The following is a 17,263-nucleotide window of genomic DNA, read 5'->3' as shown; positions in this document are numbered from 1 at the left end:
AGGAGTAAGGAAGCCAGAGAGCAGAGGCCAAGCACAGTAACCCTCTCGGGCTCCCACCCCACCCTCAGCCCATTCTCAGCGGAGCAGCTGTGGCCATCCATTTCCAAACCTGCAAAATCTCCTTGCCATTTTGAATGCCCTCCTGGGCCCACAGAGCCACCACCTGCTCAGGGCATGCAAACCCAGTGCCGTCATCGATGCCGGAGAAGAGGTGCCGGTCTGAGCAGATGGACACGAGGGACGAAGTGGTCGTGTGGCAGCTGCTCTCCTCTGTGGTCTGTACACCAGGGACCAAGAAAGTGCTGTGAGCACGCACGTCTGTTCAGCCCAATCTCTTGTTTCTCGTGTCCCCCACTGCACAAACCTGCACGCTGCCTAGCAAGAACAACCTCACCAGTTATCGCTCTCTTCACTTTCTAGCAAAGGTGAGAGGGCTGGGCACAGTGATGTGATTCATCAAAGCAGCCATGACTGCTCTGGAGCCAGAAGGCAGCAGACAGGGCTTTCTACTCCCACAGAGAGCTACAGGCTTGCAAACTGCCAGGGCAGGCCTACTGTGTCCTGTATGGTCGCTATGAGTCCACACTGAGTCAATGGCAGTGAGGATGAGTGTGAGTTGGGTGTGTAAGTGCAGCCCGTGAACTATCCGCATCTCTCTGGCATGACGAACAAGGTACACAGGGCCTCACAAAGGAAGAGCCTAAAGAGGGGCTTGCCATCATGGAGAAATTCCTAAGAGGCTCCAAAAGCAGAGTGGGCTTCCCTGTGTGTGAAACTGCACATTACTGGGAATACAGAAGCAAGCAGCTTTCAGCTAAGCAAGCTAGGGGAGTCTTACGATGATGGTAAAGTCTCTCAAGCGGAAAGCTGACCTGCTACGTTCAGATATTCTATGAATCCACAAGGGCAAGAAATATTTCCCTTAAATTTTTTCTACCTCAGAGCCCTTTCCAGTAAATATGTGTTGTCAGGAATCCCTGGGAGTAAGAATGAGTGTTCTCCACGCCTTCAGGTCATCACATTTCTGCTCCAGGCATCCAGTGCTCCTGCCTCCCTCAGAGTAAAAACCACCTTGCTCCAACCTGCTCATGGCTCTTCAGCTACCCTCTCCTCACTGCCTTGCTGGCTGGGATCTGGATCTGGGACCCTCAATACCTTGCTCAATCACCCTTAACTCCTCTTTTCTGACACACCGGCTCGCTGGCCTCCAGATAGAAGGATACCTAGCTATTTTTTAGCCCTTTCAAGTCCAGCCCCACAGCTTAAATCATGCTCCTCTTGCTCTTTCTGGCTCATCCTGGACTCTTTCCGGTCCCTTCTCTGATGACCACCAGGCTTGTCCTAGCTATACTCTCCACCCTTCATCCCTCATCTTCTCCCAGCAGTACACTTCCTGAGTCAGGCTCAAGGGAGCAGAAACCTCCTCTGCCTGTACTCACTGAGTCACCAATTCTCTAATGAAGGAGCTTGTTCACCGAGCTTACTAAGCTACGCTGGGTGCTCTGCGTGCCAACTGGACAACACTCTAGAGCAGGTATTTTACTCTGTTTGCAGGTGGAAGAGGGCACCATGGCTATCAATGGAGAGTCCCTGATACTCAAATGCATCTGGAACTGCTATGAACCCTCTAGCCACTTACTCTAGAAAATATGAGGCTCAGAATGGGTTTCCCCTATACCATGTCCACCTGATTCTCCTGCTGTCATATATATATATATATATATATATATATATATATATATATATATATATATATATATATATATATATATATATATATATATATATATATATATGACATCAGTACAGAGCTAGTATACCTGTTAGTAAGTAGGTTATCTATCTATCTATCTATCTATCTATCTATCTATCTATCTATCTAACAGGTATACCACATGACATGGTCAAACATCACACTCTATAGCCAAACTGTGGAGACACACACAAGATATGGCACACTCTACTTTGAAATAATACAGGAGACTCTACCACCCTGGCCTCCTTCCAGTTTCTGCCCTAAAATGACAGTGCAAATGGGCAATTCTCAGGTGAGAGCTATCAAGAGAGGGGTAGGACTTTGTGCTCCACAAACGAAAGACTGAATCCGCCCACTCCTCAGTTTGACATTCTATGCCCCAAAGCTATTATATACTGTGTATACACTCATATCTCTGCAGTGAATTTAGTGTGGGTGTGTAGAGAGTGCATGTATATGAATATACTGTGCATGAATGCATACAGAATGTATAGTGAACGGATGTGTAGGCACTGTGTTTATGATGTTTACGTACACTAGCAGTGTGTGTGGTGGGCATGAGTTTGTGTGCCTTACAATTTGTGTGCATATAGTAGGTGGTACCCCATCAAAAAAACCCTGGAATTTTTTTCAAAGCTATGTATTTAATTTTTTTCCATGTACCAGTGACCGGGCTATGGAGGCTGCTGAAAAGGAACAGCCCCATGCATGCATCCCAGGATCGCTCTGGCCCATTGCCATCGCTGGAAAGCTGTATCTGCCCAACAGTGCCCAGCAACCATGGGGCATGCATTTAAATTCTTTTACAAAACAAACTTGTCACCTACAAAGTACTCTCAATTACACTTGATACATTTGTAAAATCTGCAATTTAATTCTTGGAAACATTTTTCAAACTCATCTGTTTGGATGGCTGACAGCACCTCCCTAGTGTTTTTCTTCACTCTTCTATGTCCTCAAATAGTTATCCTTCCATGTCCCTCTTCTTCGAGGAAACAAAAAAAAGTCACACAATGCAAGGTCAGGTGAGTAAGGTGCATGGGGCAAGAGAGACATTCTGCTTTTTGCCAGAACCTGGCACACTGAGATGGCTGTGTGAGCAGGTGCATTATCATGGTGGCAAAACCAGTCCCCTGTCTGCCATAAATCAGGCCTGTTTTTGCCGCACACTGTTACGAAATCTTTTCAGATCCTCTAATAGAAAGCTTGACTAACAGTCTAACCTGGTGGAACGAATTCCAAATGCACTACAAATCGACATTTTTATCTGTTCGATAAGATGATGGACGTCCAGAATGAGGTTTGCCATCAATCAACATTTCACCTCTTTTGAAATGAGAAAACTACTCATACACTTAGAGTTTTTCCCATAGCACTGTCTTTCTAAACTGTATTCAACATCACAACAGTTGCTTTGGCATTTTTCCTGAGGAGGAAACAAAGTTTCATAGCTGCATGCTGTTCTCTTAAATTCGCCATCATGAAAAACAAGGTTCCAGTGAAACCGCTTTTACAAAAAATTCACTGTGACCAGAGAGAACCTTCTCAGGTGGCGCTGCAACCCGGAGCTCTCAAAGAGGGAGAAAAAGTCATATTAGGAAAGGTCTACTCTGCCCAGCACAATTCCAGTTCTGGGAGGGTACCACCTTGTATCATGTGCATATATAGTGTGTGTGTATAGTTAAGTGTGTGTGTGTGTGTATGACAGACGCATCTATAGTTTGGGTGTATACATGTAGCATTGACTACATGTATCAGGTGTGTATATATAGTGGGTGTACATGTATACAGTGGATGGGTCCAAACTGTGTGGATATGTGTACAAGTGTGTGCTGTATGTAGAAATACACGTGACAGGAAGAGTAGATGGCTATGACAGCAGGATAATGGGTCAAGTTGCTGTGCTGAAAGACCTGTTAGTCTGGGTAGATTAGAAAAACAAATTCATAGACACTCATAGGTGTTAAGAGAAAGCTTTATACACAAGAGCAATTGAATATTGAGAAAAAATTTCACCCCAAGTCCAGATTAAGTCCATAAATCCAATATTAGCACATATGTCCAATCCCAATCTATAAAATCCTCCTCAGACTCACGAAACACATGCAATATGCCAAATGCAGGAAGATCACAGGCCAGTGGATGGAAAGTCTTGTGGATCCAGTGGCATTATAAACATCTCAGGGCTGGCATGAGTCTCCATGTGGCTCCATGGCTCTATCTGCCATCAGTCTAGCTTCATGTGGCTTGTCCGGAGGAGGATGAAGCACCTATCTGTATCTATCTGGCCTCTGTATCTATCTGGCCTCCAGTAAGCTATTTATCTCAGTGGCACGCCTAAATGAGGTTATCAAGCTGTGACCTGATTGACATGCTAGACAACACCCCTCAACAAGTTGACACCAGAATATGTAACTACCACAGACCAACCTTTGTCAAGTTGACACTTTTACACAACTTTTTACCCATACATAATTCTTAACAAAAAAATAATAAAATCATATCTGTAACTAACAAGATAAAACTAATAAGTGTACCATTCAGTATGTGCCATCCTCATTTAAACATATTATATAAGTGACAAAACAATATTCTATGCCTAAGCATCGCAGTTAAGGAACACACACTTAAACCTATAATCCTATGTACATATTCCAGCACCTATGAAAGTTTGTAGCCAACCACTTCATGCCTTTATCATCTCCATTTTAGGTATAAAATTTCTATACTGCCCACTTACATCAGCCGTGTTCTGAGGAACCTTCACCCCAGTTAGAACCTTGTGAACTCCCCATCCATAGTAAAGTCAAATCAGGACAGGCTATCCATGAAGTCTGCAGCAATATCTCTACTTCACAGGCTCAAACATCTCTTCATCTGGTCGGATTCTGGTCAACTCAATGTGGGCTGCTTCACTCAGCGTCCACATGGTGCCCATTGGTCACCTCGCTTCTAGACCATGGGCACTGTCACAAATTTTCAACAAGCCTAGCCCCCTTGCGCTAGATCATGAATTTCAGACCAGTCAACCCACTCTCGTTTTCTCTTCACGTTCCTGAAACAAGGTCCATGAGTGTCAGTGGCCAGACTCAATCTGTCTCTTTATTGCTGCATTTCGCCCACTTCCACTCAACAAGTGGATCTGGGTGGTCGCCTAGCAAGCAGTTCAGCCTGCCCACAGGCTCCCTGTAATATTCAGCCCCAGAGAGTAGTTTTCTTCATGGTTCCAGATTTTTTCCCAGCTTCTGACAAAACCACGAGTTCAAAATTTAAATATCCAAAGAGTTCCCTTTTTTCCCCCTGTCAATCTGTCAACAGCCCTTGGCAAGTATCTTCACCCTTAAATGTCCTCAACACTGAAGACACTTTTCTTTTCAGAGCTTATTTTTTCAAAGCCTTCTTTGCGGGTGTGTCCTAAACCCATCTAACAATCCAGTTTTAATGACGAGAAACAAGTGGGCTTACAAGCTCTCTATTTTCAAATTTCCCAATAATCATTTCTATCAATCATATATCAATAATAATAAACAGAAAAAAAATCAGTATAAACAGAGTAGCATCAGATCCTAAGCTCTATTCGTAAAACAGTCAAATTCGATGCTTATTTAGTTATCTTACTCATTATCTAAACGCTTCTATTGATAGAAAATATGGCATTAGGCCTCTGACAGCATCAAGCCAGAGCCAGGGTTCATTATTTATTTTTATTTTTTAAAATAATTTCATTGGGGCTCATACAACTCTTATCACAATCCATTCATACATCCATTGTGTCGGGCACATTTGTACATTTGTTGCCATCATCATCATTCTCAAGATATTTTCTTTCTACTTGAACCCTTGGTATCAGCTAAGCATTTTCTCCCTTCCTCCCCCACACTCCTGCCTTCACGATAATTTATAAAGTATTATTTATAAATTATTATTATTTTCTCATATCTTACACTGTTCAATGTCTCCCATCCCCCACATGTCTATTGTACGTCCCCCAGGTAGGGGGTTATATGCAGATCATTGTGATCATTTCTGCCTTCCCTCTTGTCCCACTATCATGTTCAGTCTTCATTTGGGTTTCAGTAATTCCTCTTGGTTACATTGCCCTTGATCAAGCCCTACCAGGCCTCCTACATATTCGTTGCCATCATTTTTGGATCACTTGTTGTTCACTTGTCCCTGGGCTTTTAACACACATGTCCTTTCCCCCACCTGTCCCTCACCCATGTCCCTGCAATACTGTATGTCCCGTTTTGTCTTCCAGATGGTTTATCCTGCCTATCTTATCTAGATAGACCTACAGAGATAATAATATGCACCAAAAACATGACGGACCAAAACAAAGCAACAAAAGAAAACAACAACAAAAAAACAAATGACAAATTAGAAAAGAAAAACCTGTCAATTATTTATCTGTTCAAAGAAACAACTTTTAGCAGCACTAATTTTACCATAGTTTTCTTATTTTCCCTCTTCTGAATCTCAGCCATGATTTTTATTATTTATTTTCTTAATCTATTAATAGGTTTGTCCTGTTGACTCAGCTTTAGTTGCTGTAAATTTTGTGCCAGCATATCAATCATAAGTCTCTCTTCCTCTTTCATGTGTTCATGTATTGCTATGAGACTTCCTCTGATAACTGCCTTTGCTGTGTCCCATAAGTTTTGGTACATCATGTGCTCATTCTTGTTGATTTCCAGAAATTCCCTAATTTCATCTCTGATCTGGGCCAGCACACACTCCTTTTGCAAGAGAGTTATCATCTTCCAATTGTTTGTCCTTGTTTTCTTCATCTTCCTTTTGTTGGTTTTCCAGTCTTATGGCACAGTGGTCAGAGAGAGAGGTACATATATCAATGTGCTTAAACTTATGCAGATTCATCTAATGCCCCAGCACCTCTATCTTTGAATATGTGTCATGTGGGCTTGAAAAGAATGTAAATTCTTTTGTATTTGGGTGAATAGCTTTGTGCACATCTATCAGGTCAAATTGTCTAATTGTAATATTAAGATCTCTAGCCTCTTTGTTGAGTGAAAGCCCTAGGATAAGAGGAGATGCCTGGAGGTTGGCAGTGGTGTGTGAGATTAAAAGGAAGAGAAAGAGAGAGGGAAAAAAAGAAGAGCCTGTTGAAACTGTAGTGGGAAAGAAGGAAGAGTGAGAAACAAAAGTAACAATATAGCTTAACCCCATCCCTGACCCTGGGGCTGGAGGGGTTTAAACCCTTCCACAATTCGGAGTTGAAGTGTGGCTGTGTTAAGATAAAGCCTTTGTGCCAGCTCCAGATGATCCCGTCTCTGGCTGAGACAGTGGTGGGGCTAAGGTTAGACCTTAGCCAGCCTTCACTGTGGTAAGACAAAGCCCCCAGCTCCTCAAAACCGAGTGGATATTTGCCTGTTTATCTTTATGACGCTCCTCCTGCAACCAGGCAGTGCACAACATCCCCCTTAGTGACTCTCCTGCGCTAATTTCTGCAGAGTCCCTCTGCTATGTGTTACTCAGTTGCCGTCTTGCCTGAAGTGCTCCCTGCCCCTCCAGCCAGCTTTCTCTCAGCCATTTTGACCTTCTGTCAGCCATTTTCACTAAGCAACTCTGAGAAATTCAAGGGGTGATTTTGTCCCCTGAGCTCAAAATATACATTAATCACATTTTCACCATTTCACACAAGAATAACCAAAGACTACAACCAATGAAAAGAATCCAAACTTTAACTTCCCATGTTCTTTCCAGAAAACTATCCAGTAAACTGCATGGCCATATCTGACTTCTGGCTAGCCAAAGAAGCACTATCATGAAGCAGAGATCAAACAAACATCCACTCTCCATCTTTATGATTCTTTTATCTAGTACTCCACTCCCAAGGGACCATAATGTGTTAGTCTGAGTAGACTAGAGAAACAAATTCATAGACACCCATCTGTGTGTAGAAAGAGCTCTATATACAAGAGCAGTTGAATATCACAAAAACATCCCACCCTAGTTCAAATCAAGTCCCTAAGTCTGATATTAGCACATATGTCTGACATCAATCTATAAAGTCCTCTTCAAACTCACAAAACATATGCAATGATACTGAATGCAGGAAGATCAGAGAGTAAATTATCTTGTGGATCCAGTGGCAGTCTAAGCATCTCAGTGCTGGTGTGGGTCTCCACGTGGCTCCTCCAGCTCTAAGGCTCTGGCTTTCATCAGCCTAGCTCCATGTGACTTGTCCGAAGGAAGACGATGCAGAGACTGTGTCTATCTGGCCTCCAGTGAGCTATTTATCTTCGTGGTGGGTCCAAATGAGGTCATCAAGCTATGACCTGATTGATAGGCTAGACTCTACCCCTCCACAAGTTGACACCAGATTGTGTAACTACCATAGGACCCATACTTCAGTGGTATTCGAGGTTACAGAACTCTTAGGGATCCTGCCCTTGCAGGCTCAGGGGTGCCACTTTGAGATCCTTATCCTACACTAGCTTCCAGCAACACCTAGGTCTCCACATTTGGACATGAGTTACCCTTGTTTCTGTATCTTCCCTAGTTCTTAGCCTCAGTGCAACTTACCCTGGAGAAAATCCTTGACAAAGAAGAGAAACCCATTTCCATGTTCAAATCTTAATCCACAAACAGGGATCACACTTCACTTGATGTGGGTGTCTCCTGGAAGACATACCTGCCTGCCTAGGTCATTTCCCCAAGATTCCTCCTTACAAACTCACACCTCTGGCCAGAGAGCATCTGTTCAGGAAGGTGTGCATGGCACAAGAAGCGGTACGGCTCTATAGCCACTATCTTGATTCTTTAATGCCAACTATGCGCACATCCATCCCTAGTTCAGTGTCCACATTAGTCTATACTTCAGATGAATACAAAGGGAACATGGGGCTGCTTCTGCTTCAAGGAAGTCATATCTGCCAATTAACCCAATCAGTGACATATAAGGGCCATACTCTGATTTTTTTTTTACCTTATATGGCCTGAAATCTCTCCTTAATGCTCTTGAATATCTTCTTCCTGCATTCTTGTTGATTTTAGAATGAAAAACTTATGCTCTCAGAAGTACCTACTCAGTGGTGAAGAATATCACACTGGTTTTACTCTGCCTCCCACACAACATGGGAGTCAGCCACATCCTTGTGCAGAAAGCAAGAATTCCTTAGAGCAGTCTGCTCTGTGGTGGGAGAAGGAATTTCTTCTGTTCAGAAAGTGCTAACCCAGCAGTCACTGAGCAATGCTATGATTTAAGGAAACTGCCTAAATCTGTTCTGTTTAAAGCTGCACGGAGATCTGGTACTTCTGCAAGACATAAAACCCAGGGATAGGAGGGAGGAATCCAGACTCAGGACCTAAATCAAAAGGGCTGCCCGAGGGAGATGTTGCAGAATGCCCTTTGACATTGCTCTCCTGCTGCATCATGGTATGAGGGAAAAGGGATTTCCCTACTGAAATGTTCTCTATCCCACAATTAAGAATGGCTGAAGCTGTCATGTCAGACACTACTTGGTCTTATAGAACAACACCTGGGAGGCAGGCATCACAATTGCCCCATTTTATAGATGAGGAGCATGAGGCTCAGAGATGAGCATGCCATCCAGGGACATACAGTTATGGAGGTCTGTGTGACCCCAGAATCTCAAACACATATCTCTGTTTCTTATCCCTCTTGAACCCCTGGACAACAGTCAGGTGACTCAGAGAGGACAGGTTTGTGAAAGATGCTGACGGTTATGGTTGCAGTCATCAGAAAGATAATACTTAATGTGGTTCATAATTTATTTGTCCTATTTTACCTGGTAATGAGTCCAAGGATCACTCAGTTCGATGGGAGTAGAAGATTTCGGAAGTGAATTGGGTCTATGACTGAACAGGCTAAGCTGGAATTCCTCAAGACTTACTCTGCCATCTCCATCTTGATCCAATTTGTTAAACAAATCTTCCATTTCCTAAACAAAAGTCATACACCTGGATCAGAACACATGTTTTGCTTGATGCAGAGGTTCCACAAACAGGCAGCTCAACCCAGATGTCACCATTGGGCCTCCTGCTTCTCCAAACTTTTGGATCAAGCATTCAACAAGGGCAGCTTGCTCATCTTCATCCACATTCAAAATTGTCTAGGTCCCAACTGGCTGTATTTCCAAAATATTTTTCCTTATCAGTCTCAAGGGAAATCTATACTACCATGTCTGTTTTAGTTCCATAATCAGTAGCTGAGTCATTCAAACTGCCTGAACTCCATAAATAACTTATTTCCTATCTGCTGTGGCTGGGAACTTGCAGTATGTTGGTGGAAGATGTACCCACAAAAACCAGCCTGGCTCCAGTGGGTCACAGGATAACAGCAGCTAGGCCAAGAGCGCTTTAATGAAGAGTGAGGACTGCAATATAACACTCCACCTCTATTCCCATCTGATGAGACTACAGACAGGTTCTAAAGAGGCCTTACTTGGCCGTAGTACAATCAGCCTGGCAGGCAGGGAACGGTGATCTTGAGTGACTGTGTCTAAGAGTGCCTGGCACAACTGCCCTACAGTGGTGAGAGTTTATCACAATGGGGGGGGGGGGGGTCTGAGATATATTCTTTGACAGGAGTTTTGAAGCCAGTCAAGAGTTTTAATGAGAAATTGATATGTCTGAATCATAGTCTAAAAGAGGGTGAGAGTTTTCAGACCAAACATTTCAAAGAAAAGTGGTTGAGACAGGTCAGTCTCAGGCTTTCTCTCACCTCTTTCTCAAGGTCTTGTAGCCCAATGGTTTGACAGACCAGAGTCAGCTCTTGCATACTGAGGAAACCACTGCTGCCAACGCCAAGCTCTTCCCAGATTATCTGGGCTTGGATCTCAGGGGTATGAAAGGAGGGGCTGCTGAGCTCCAGAGGGCTCCAGACTTGAAGTTGGCCTGAAATAAAGGGAAGATAGTTAAACGTGGTACCACTTGAAGAATTTAGGAGAAGTGTACCAACACCAGTAAGGTTTTCTAAATTAAGGAGGAACAACTGGATAGAGGGATGGATAGATACACGACAGGACATGATGGACATATATATATTAGGTAGAAAGACTCTAAACTTATTTTAGTTGTTTTTCAGTGCTACTGAGTCATTTCCAACTCATAGTGACCCTAAGTACAACACAACGAAACACTGCCTGGCCCTGTGCCATGCTCACAATTGTTCATATGTTCAAGGCCCTTGTTGCAGCCACTGTGTCAATTCATCTTTCCGAGGGCTTCCTCTTTTCATAGTTACTGGTCTCTCGTGATAACATGCACAGGGAAAGAAGATGAAGTCTTGGCATCCTTGCCTCTAATGAGCTTCCCTGCTCTACTTCTTCCAAGACAGATTTGTTTTTTGTAGTTTGTGGTACTTTCAATATCCTTTGCTAGCACCATAGCTCAAATGCATAAATTATTCTTCAGTCTTCCTTATTCAATATCCAATTTCCATGTGTACGCAAGGGAAGTGAAAAGGTTCATGAGGGAACTGAAATGATACAGTCAAAATGGTATCATGGCTTGGGTCAGGCACATATTAGTCCTCAAAGTAACATCCTTACTTTTTAACAGTTTAAAGAGATCTTGTGCATATTTATCTAATGTATCGCATCATTTAATCTCCTGACTGCTGCTTTCATGAGCACTGATTGCAGATCCAAGCAAGGCGAAATCCTTGATAACTTCAATCTCTACTCGATTTATCAAGTTACCTATTGGTCCAGTTGTGGGGATTTTGATCTATTTTATATTGGGATGTAATCTATACTAAAGGCTTTAATCCTCGATCTTCATCAGAAATTACTTCAAGTCCTCCTGATTTTCATCAAGTAAGATCATGTCATCTGCACATCACAAATTGTTATTATGTTTTTCTAATCATTGCCATTCTTCTTCATGAAATGCAGCTTTTCTGATGATGTGCTCAGCACACAGAGTGAAGAAGTGTGGTGAGAGGACACAGCCCTGATGCACACCTTTCCTGATTTTAAACTGAGTAGGATATCCTTGTTTGTACCCACAACTGTCTCATGGTCCATGCACAAGTTTTACATGAGCACAATGAAGTGGTCTGGAATTCCCATTCTTCTCATGGCTATCCAAACTGTTATGATTCACACATGAGATAGTTTAGCCTAGTGAATAAAACACAAGCAACCTCTGGTGTACTCTGCTTTCAGCCAAGATCCACTGACATCAGCAATGGTATCCCTTGTTCCACATCCTCATTTAAATCTGGCTTCAATGTCTATCAGGGTCACATATGGGTGATCTCTTTAAAAAGACACAGTACTTATGGGTGGTATTTATTAGTTTGGGGGCTAATGTGTTATTTAGCTATAAAGAGACTTCAGGGTGAGTTTTGGTTCAAGGTTTAAAGATTATTTCATATCAATAATGTTAAGTCTTCCAGATCAGATCTATCTTTTATTGTTTTTATATAATAGGAATTTATGGTTTTATTATCAGGAGCCATCTACAATGGAACTAATTAGGTAATGGTAGCCATCTAGTTCTGGTCTCAGGTAAATGTGGATGTGATTTTTGGATTGGATTCTTCTTCGGGTCTTTAGTTTCCATCTTACTCTTTGGTTCACTTTAAGTAGAACTTTAAGTTGTACCTTAGGTGACCAGTCATAAGCTTTTGAAACTCCAGAAAAAATTCAACAAACTAAAAAGTAGAACATAACTTCATAAACTAAATTATACTGAATGAATGAGATGTCCCAAAAGACTATGGCTTTAATCCTTCAAATCTAAAATTTATTTATCATTCTATTGGGGGCTTTTACAACTCTTGCAACAATCCATACAACCATTAGTTCAAGCACATTTTAGCACATATGTTGTCTTCATCCTTTTCAAAACAGTTTCTTTCTACTTGAGCCCTCGGTATCAGATCCTCCTTTTTTTCCCCCCTCCCTCTTCCACCCTCCTATCCTCATAAACCCTTGACAAATGATAAATTATTGCTATTTTCATATCTTACACTGTCTGCTGTCTCCCTTCACTAATTTCTGTTGTTCCTCACCCTAGGGTGTGTGTGTGTGTGTGTGTGTGTGTGTGTGTTTACATTGATCATTTGGATCAGTTCCCCCTTTCTCCCTCTACTGTCCCCAACCCTCCTGGTATCGCTACTCTCATTATTGTTCTAGCCAGATTTGTAGGTAGAACTGGGGTCATGATAGTGGGGCTGGGGGAGGGAAGCATTAAAGAACTACAGGAATGTTGCATGTTTTATCAGTGCTATACTGCACCCTTGCTGGCTTGTTCCTTCCTTGTGAATCTATGGTGAGGGAATGTCCAATTGTCTACAGATGGGCTTTGGGTCTCCCATCCCTACCCCAGTGTTTGAATCAATATGATTGTTTGTTTGGGCCTTTCTGATGCTGGATACCTGATACTGTCTACATCTCATGATCACACAGGCTGGTGTGCTTCTTCCATGTGGACTTTTTTCGCTTCCCAGCTAGATGGCCGCTTTTTTATCTTCAAGTCTTTAAGACTCTAGGCACTAATATATTTTAATAGCTGGGCACCATCAGCTTTCTTCACCACATTAGCATATGCACCCATTTTGTCTTCAGCGATTGTTGTCGGGATGCTGAGCATCACAGAATGCCAGGTTATTAGAACAAAGTGTTCTTGCATTGAGGGAGGACTTGAGCCATGTTGAGTAATGTCCGTCTGCTACCTTATTATTTAACATATAAATATATGCACATAGATCTATGTCCCTATTGTTATATATAAATATATTTACACATGTACATGCCTGTATTTATGCATCTAAAATATCTTTTGCCTCAGTTATTTCCTCTATTTCCTTTTACTTTCCTCTTGTCCCACTATCATGTTTGACCTTCATTTGGCTTTCAGTAATTCTTCTTGACTACATTGCACTTGATCAACCCACCAGGCATTCTACAGCCTCCTTACCATCGATTTTAGATCATGTGTTATTCCCTTGTCCCTGAAAACCCCAAATCTTAATAATGAGTTATTGGGTTATATATAAGAAATATCCATACTTGTGTCTATGTGTTTTATTACACACATACAATCAAATACTTGCATTTATTTTAATTTTTAAAAATAATTTTACTGGGGGTTCGTACAACTCTTATCACAATCCATTGTGTCATGCATCCATTGTGTCATGCACATTTATACATTTGTTGCCATCATTATTCTCAAAGCATTTGCTTTCTACTTGAGCCCTTGGTGTCAGCTTATTTTGTCCCCTCCCTCCCCACCCATCCTCCCTCAAGAACTCTTCATAATTTATAAATTATTATTATTTTGTCATGTGTTACACTGTCCAATGTCTCTTCCACCCACTTTTCTGTTGTTCACTCCCCAGGGACGGGGTTATATGTACCTTGAGATCAGTTCCCCCTTTCTACCCTACCTTCCACTTACCCTCCTGGTATCACTACTCTCATTATTGGTCCTGTGGAGTTCATCTGTCCTAGATTCCCAGTGTTTCCAGTTTCTATCTGTACCAGTGTACATCCTCTGGTCTAGCTGGATTTGTACAAGGGATCATGATGGGGGTGGGGGAGGGAAGCCTAAAGAACTAGAGGAAAGTTGCATGTTTCATCATTGCTATACTGCACCCTGACTGACTCATCTCCTCCCTGTGGCCATTCTGTAAGGGGATGTTCAGTTGCCTACATATGGGCTTTGGGTCCTCCTCACTCCTCCTCCTCATTCACAATATGATATTTTGTTCTTTGATGCCTGATACCTGATCCTATTGACACCTCATGATCACATACATGCATTTATATAAACACCTAGCTCAGTAGGTAGACCAACATTGACTTAATACTTTAATGCCTTACTTGCTGTATTAAGATATGTTTTATTCTGGCAGACCTGAATGGCATTATCAGTGAATATTATTGCAAGTTTTGCCTGATAACCAACTCTACTTCTTTAAGTAAATAGCATCCAGTCAGGTAAGGATTTATTCTATAAAAATGAATAATCTAGATATTGAGATATAGTTAGCCTACCCTTATTTAATCTCCCTCTCTCACTAGTGTTCAAAAAATTAGTACCATAGCTTAATTAATGACACTATAAACAAAAGGTCCTATGATACATGGAGAAGATTGATATCATTTGCTACCATAAACTAACAAGGATATCTCTAAGGTGAGCCAGAGGCAAATTAAAAACATAGATCTGGGAATGGATTTGGGGCTCGCACTTAATTTTAGCTCCAGGCTAAGAACAATTATTTCTGATGACATGGCCCTACTCATTACTCACCTTCACAAATGAAACACAGAAGATACGGTTGCATAGCAAAGTGCAGGGAAGAAATTAGATAGTGCCAGGCTATCATCATCTGGTTCTTAAAGGGTTGTTTTCAAATAAGCAGCAATTTAAGTGATATGTCAACTAAGCCCACATGGAAGAAGCACACCAACATCTATGACCTAAGGATTATAAATTATATAATCCAGATATTAAGGATGGAATACTATCAGAGCTTATATTGTGAGATTCTGGTGTGTAGAAGGCAATGGATGACATCAGAAGGCCAAAATATATTTGCAGGATCTACATAGGAAATAAGCCTTTGGTGATTTCCTTCTGACCATAATTGAGAGATGAGAATAAGCTGGTTATCAGACAGAGAATATTGGAGAGATGACTGTTGTAGATTAAAATGATAAACCTGACCTGATTGGTTAAAACTTTGCCACTTGATACATTTGACCTTGATTTGGTTTTTAATATTTTCTGTGTTTTTTTTTAATATTGGGTTTTATGTCTGTTGTATTTTGTCATTGTGGGTAGCCTTCTTGACGCTTTTTATGTGTTTTTCAATGTTTTTTGGTATATGAAACACAGGATAAATGAAGCTAGAGAAACAACAATTAGAATAAGGGTTCCTGGGGATGCAGTGGGGGAAGTGGTGGGTGGGGTGCATTAGTAGGGGGAACTGATATCAAGGAGGAAGAAAAGACTCTGAAGTGGATTTTGGTCACAATACCACAATGCTGTTTAATGAGATTGAACTATGAAATGGTATGATGTCTGTATTAGCTCCTAAGAGAAGATTGGGGAGGGGGGGAGATTAAAAAAAAAAAAGCAACAACAGAGATTTCCGGCAAGATGGCGATGGAGTAATACATACCAGAGGAACTCTGCAGATTTCAGCCCAGGAGAGTTGCTTAGAGGGAATGTCAACACTGCTGGAATGCAGGAGGAGCATCATAATGATAAGTAGGCTCAGACCCACATGGTTTTGAGGGGCTGGGGGCTTTTGGCTTACCTCAGTGGAGGACGGCTGGATTTGACCTTGGCCCTGCCACTGTCTCTGCTGGAGCCTGGGACCATTTGGAGCCTGTACAGCGGCTTGGTCTCAACACAGCCACAGTTTGCCACCACCCACCTCGGGGCAAGGACTGGACCCTTGCAGCTCCTCTCTGTGCCCCCTCAGTCTTGGAGGGCTGCACAGGGGCCTTTTCTCAACACAGCCACAGCTTGCTGCTGCCGCCTCAGAGCAGGGACTAAACCCTTGCAGCTCCACTGGCGGGGGATCGGGACTCAGCTACATTTGTTACTTTGTTTCCATGTCTTCACTATATCCTCCCCTCCCCTGCCCCCCACAGGCTCAGCGGGCTTGATTTTTTTCCCTCCTCTTTCTCTTTCTTGGTCTCTCCAGACCACTCCCCTTAGCCTAGGGCATGTATGCCTGGGCCACACCCAGCTAGGTGAACTCCACCCTGTGTAGCTAGGGAGGCTGGGAAAGGGCCTGCCAACCTCCACCAGGGGATACTCTGCTAAAACATCTAACAGGGGAATTCCTACATGTGTGCCTGGAGTCCTAAGGTAGCTCAGCCAACACTCCTCAACCTTTCAAGCTGTTGTAGGAACCTCTGCCCAACCTCAGCAACACCAAAGCAGGCAACCCACCAGCCTTCTGGGTCACTTCCCTGAGAGGGAAGCTATAGGAGGATAAAGTGGTAGGTTAATTCCATAGTGAAATAAGCTATAGGCAGTTCGAAGAAGTTCTCCTGCAAGTCTCCCAGAGAGAGCCAGTGCTATACAACTCACAGGAAAATGGCACCTGGCTCATCTAAACCAACACAAGGCAAACAGCCATCAGCCCAAACGACCTCAACGAAACAACGGGAAAAACAAAAGGCAATGCCTGAAGATGGCCTGAACATAATGACATGCATAGAGGAAGGAGACATTGAACAGTCACAGAAAGGAATTTTCAGAATGCTACTTGGATTCATAGAGGATATGGGGCAACAATACAGAAAAAGGATGAAATGATAGAAGAGGTAAAAGCCATAAATAAAAGAGAAATACAGGAACTTAGGGAGGAGATAACAAAAACCAGTAGCAGACTCACGTAACTCAAGAATCGACTGGAGGAATCAGAGAACTGCATCAGTGACTTGGAGGGCAGCCAGGCAGACTTTAACAAATGCAAACAAAAATCTAATAAGATCATCAGAGAAGTTGAAGAAAACTTAAGAGTGATGTCTGATGTTATGAAGCGGA

At 42.4% G+C, this 17,263-nt stretch overlaps 1 non-coding gene and 1 pseudogene across 1 annotated transcript; both read right to left on the bottom strand.

Annotated features, from left to right (window-relative positions):
- Positions 1-17,263, bottom strand: part of LOC142436316 (ninein-like protein) — an 88,973-nt pseudogene that overhangs the window by 60,256 nt on the left and 11,454 nt on the right.
- LOC142436317 (small nucleolar RNA SNORA84) lies at positions 2,412-2,543 on the bottom strand. The gene has a single exon (XR_012781870.1). It is a non-coding gene; the product is annotated as a small nucleolar RNA SNORA84 (small nucleolar RNA).

The sequence above is a fragment of the Tenrec ecaudatus genome, unplaced genomic scaffold (genome assembly GCF_050624435.1).
Source record: "Tenrec ecaudatus isolate mTenEca1 unplaced genomic scaffold, mTenEca1.hap1 Scaffold_215, whole genome shotgun sequence".
Classification (NCBI taxonomy): Eukaryota; Metazoa; Chordata; class Mammalia; order Afrosoricida; family Tenrecidae; genus Tenrec; species Tenrec ecaudatus.
This window is presented reverse-complemented; position numbering and strand designations above follow the sequence as displayed.